The following is a 4,760-nucleotide window of genomic DNA, read 5'->3' as shown; positions in this document are numbered from 1 at the left end:
CTTCCTCCCCCTCCCTCCCGTGCTGCTCCCATGCAATTGAAACTCTCCTAAATGCACATCTCGTCTGTGATTTGCTGGAACAGTTTATTATGTTGAATAGGAAAGGACATTTCTGAACAGATTGGCATGTCTTCTTTGGGGGCTCGCACAGATTGGGTAAATATAATGCCCAAAACTAAAGAGCAGATGTGCTGTCTGTGCTGGGATGATTCTTCTTATTCTCCATACTTGGAGCAAGATACTTTCTCTGTTGTGGTATCCTCTGCTTGTCGCATCAGCCAGTAATTGTTTTAAACTGCATTCAAATTCACTAACAGGACATCAGCTGTCGTAAACCAGGCATAAAAGCATGGTTCTCACTTAATTCCGAGCCCACCTTTCCTAAGTTCCAGTCAGCCACAGGGAGTGGTTTAGATGTAACTCCAGCTGCTCTGGTGTTCTTTCTGTTCCTTTTTTCATTAAACACATACCCATTTGTTCTAAATTCTGTTTCAGACTCTAAAAATGAGAAATGAAAATGCATGTTTAAAAAATGAAAAGGTTCAGAGTAAGGTGTAGCCGGAACAATGTCATTTCTATTTTTGTCTTAAAAACAAATAAAAAAAATGTATTGTTTTTCGACTACAGTATGTTTTGAATTACAATGAGGTCTAGCATGATGACAATGGTGGAAAAAAAGAGTGTTAAAGCTTTGTCATTATGTGTGCCTAAACACTCCAGCCAAATTCTAGAATCGAAAGGGAGCCATATCTTGGTTTGGCCATGTGTCTGGTAGGCAGTCATTCAACCGCCTCAGCAGTTTAGAATGGCACAGGTTTCTGTGACATGTACTGTACGTAACTTAGAAACTTCAGTGCTGCTATCACTCAATGGTCTCACAACAGACTGGTCTATATGCTTGGCCTAGATGCTGATCACAAGGGAACGTATACAGGTCTACAGGTCAGAAGTAGGTGACTGATATAGTAAAAAATGCCCCAGTGTTCCACATTTGATTAGACTGTTAGTTTTAGTTTCTAAAATATGATATTTACCCATATGATGATTTAGTTCTCAAAATATGATACAGATAAAATGAATAGAAAGAAATTAGATGAAATGTGTTTTATGTATAAATGTATACATTCTGTATTAACAAGAGATTATCCTTATAGCTGACATGTCAGTTGAGATGTTTGAGGCGTATTTGTTTTCAGCTGATAGGAGCTGTAAAATATGACAGGAAGTGGTTATGGTGGGTGTACTCATCTTCCTACAGGAAATGACACCCGTCTACCTCTGCAGAGGCACCCAACATATCCCGTCACTTGGGTCACTATAGCAAGACAAGTTGCACTCACAATTTATTCCATGACCATCATGGGAACTGCTGCTATAGACAGCTCCATAACACTTATTCAGGGGCAGGGGGTGGGTCACAATATTTGGATGTTACTAAAGATGTTGAATCCACTAAGCCATACACCTGCCGTCAGTTTCTTCAGATACATAGAACATACATGTCACAGATCTTATCGCATAAACAGAATATATTAAAATGTGTGACTCACTCATTTTCATTTTCCTGTATGTGTTATAAAGGAAATCCCCAGATTTGAGTACATAAATATGCAAGAATGTGCTCTGTAGGTGGAACTATAACTGGAACTATAACTGCCTCTTTGTTTCACTCTTCTAATTTGATAGTATAGTTTTTGACAAGGGTATTTTGGAGCTATAATTAGGTCTTGACTTCTGCTTCATCCATCCACCATTGCCTCACTGAGGCTAAAACAATGATGAATCTCAGTCCATTCCTCATCTTTCTAAATGTCATATTAAAAAAAATAAAGTTTTCTGTTAAGAACCCCAGTGTAAGGTTTCTAGGGGATCTTGCATTACCAAATCATGGCATGCATTCAGCCGTGGGCAGCAAGCACAGCTTTTTGGTGTGTGTCCTCTTTTCAACTCTTCTCTTCTCTTCGGTCAGTGTTGTAAATGCGAGGACCTCAGGGTCAGCTGACCTCTACTGACAGCAGTGACAGCAGTGGTCTCTGCATGTTTGCCCAAAGTCACACAGTGAAGACAATGAACAGTCTTAGGTTAGGTGTCAACCACAAGTATTTCCACAGCCAGACTGTGTTTTCCTTGCTGGGAATGGGAATAACACCATTCCTTCCCGCCAAAAGTGAATTCTTTGTGGGAAGCAAAGATGTCATATGAATTACACTTTCACCGTTTATTCTACAGTTTCAAAGTGCTGAACACTGAACTCCAGTACAGCACGTTAGCGGTTTACTGTAATGGATTTCTGGAACCAGGGCATATAGCTTAGTTGATGCATTCTGAATTATTAAGTAGTAATTAGTAATACATAATTGCCACATACAAAACATCTTGACCTCTCTGACTAACAGGTTTAAAATGCATTTATACTTTTCCAAAACGATATATCCACCATTTTAAAGCATTTTCATAAATCAATCAAAACAACACAACTGCAGTTTTATTGATATTACCTGAAATACACAATTAAATAACATGACTTATTAATGTTTTCAAAAATGGATTTTTAGCGTTTTGGAAAAGAGCTCTTCATATATTTGTTGACATGTACATAAGCTGTAGCTTTATGAAACTTCATGACATACAATAGGAAATGGAAAAGAACAGAACCTACAAAACACATTTCGGTCACACCCCAAAGGTTTCACCATAAATGTGTGTTTTGAGCATCTCTTGAGCCAGAAAAGCCTTTGTGGCCATCACCAGTTCCTGTAACTGAGGCTGCAGTGCTCTACTGAACCACTTAGTCAATGGGAGTTGTCCCATTTTTCCTGTTAACATCTTTCTCTTGTATAATCTAACAAGTACACCATGGCAGAATGTGTTAGTATAAATGGACAAGTATAAATGGGCAATGCCTTTGGCTCTTTAACCTCTAGAAAAGCTGGCCATTCTACCAATATCAAGTGATATCAACTGCCTTTGGCATTCTAAATTGCAGACAAAGAGCAAAACAGTCCTTTCCCTGCGACTCTAAATGCAATGCTTGGTAGAGGTGAGTATTTGCTTATCATGTGTTTCTGTCACTCTCTGAGGATTATACACAGCACTCTGTTTCTTCCCCAAAGAAAAACCTCTGTGCACCCCTGCAATTTCAGAGTGATGATGACCAAGCCAGAAAACAGTACCTGTAGGCTGTAATTTTGCATACTCGGAAAGCTACCACTTGGAATGATTTGATTTGTGTGCTTCGGCACAATGTTTTAAACGGTGCCATGCTTTACCTTACAAATGTCAATAACAAGCAAATCAATTCTCAACACGTAAATGCCCACACACACACACACTCACTGCAATATTTGCAGCTATCTGCGTAAAAGGAAGTGAGATGAACTGCTATCTGATGATGTGTAATGAGCACTTGATGTTCCACGGGTTTATCAGGAAATGCTCAGCCCGGCAGCTCAGACACTACTAAGTGCGAAGATGCACCCCGTCTACTAGCCTACTAATGGACAGCACGGCTTCAACAATGAAGTTACTATCTATCTATGTATCTATCTATCTATCTAAATGTGCTTCATACACACAGGAAAGTCAAATAAAACATATCTTTACTACTGTATGTGAATCTACCTGTTTCAACTTCAACACATTACATGAATAAGATTCAAGTAAAACACTGAAAAAGTGCACCACAAATGTTCTCCTTTGGCTAGGGTCTGACTTTAGGACACGGAAGTGAGCCTAATGAGTCAAAGTACCTGATGCGGTAAAGCGTTATCAGATATCTAAAAATTGCATCAACATGTTGGTGAGACATTTTTGACAGCATCTCATGGACATCTGTGTGTGAAGAGGAACTTGTGGTGTTTTCCAACTGAAACTCAACACCATGGGGTGCACAGAGGGAGTCAGTTCTTCTGAAATTAGCCTTGTTCCATCAATCATTTAGAAACACCTTAATGACTTATTGAAAAAACCTTCAATAGAAAAGTGTAACGCCATTATGCATACTGCACAGACATGCTTAGTTTATGACACATTTATGCAACACAGTGCTTGCCCCCTCTGCTGTCTGTTCACAGGAAATATCAAAATATACCAGTGGAAAACACCATCTGGTAATTTCTGGAGAGGCCAAGACAAGAACTGAAATAGTAGGATTAAGATTTCTTAAAATATGTGAAGTGAAAGGTCAAAAACATGATTTGGTAGAAGTATTCAATTATAAAGTCAGTTCAACTTTTAAATGCTTTCTTGCTTTATGATACTTGATGCACCCAGAAAGTTGTCGTAAAGGGTGTTGCTGATATGCAGTTTTCTAATTCCATTACATAAGATTAAGTTCAGTTCTGAGATGGTGAAATCTGGAATAACTTTAACATGTGCAAACAAGTGAGAAAGGTCATGTTCTCCTTGTTATGAATTATGATCTATTTGGTTTGTCTTTGCATGTAGCGCATTTGGGATGGTCTCTACACAAAGGCTGTTTAAGTATAAGTTTAATTTAGCTTCTCCAGACTGCAAGGCAGTGGTGGAGAAGAAAATTATCCACTCCGAAATTTGATAATATCAATGGGAAATACTTTTTGTCAAGGACTCAAATCTTGAAAACCCCTTTGGAATTAAAATAGCCCCACATCATCACATACCCTTCACCATACCTAGAGATTGGCATGGGTGTTATTTCAGTTAGCCTATTAGCTGGTTTGATGCTTATTGAGCTCAATGCAAATCAAACCAGCTAATAGGCTAACTGAAATAACACCCAT

The sequence above is a fragment of the Alosa pseudoharengus genome, unplaced genomic scaffold (genome assembly GCF_046254945.1).
Source record: "Alosa pseudoharengus isolate Yale_2024_CS ecotype anadromous, Long Island Sound unplaced genomic scaffold, YU_APseudo_1.1 YU_APseudo_1.1_scf_15, whole genome shotgun sequence".
Taxonomy (NCBI): Eukaryota; Metazoa; Chordata; class Actinopteri; order Clupeiformes; family Clupeidae; genus Alosa; species Alosa pseudoharengus.
The sequence above is the reverse complement of the archived record's forward strand: the minus strand, read 5'-3'. Positions refer to the sequence as shown.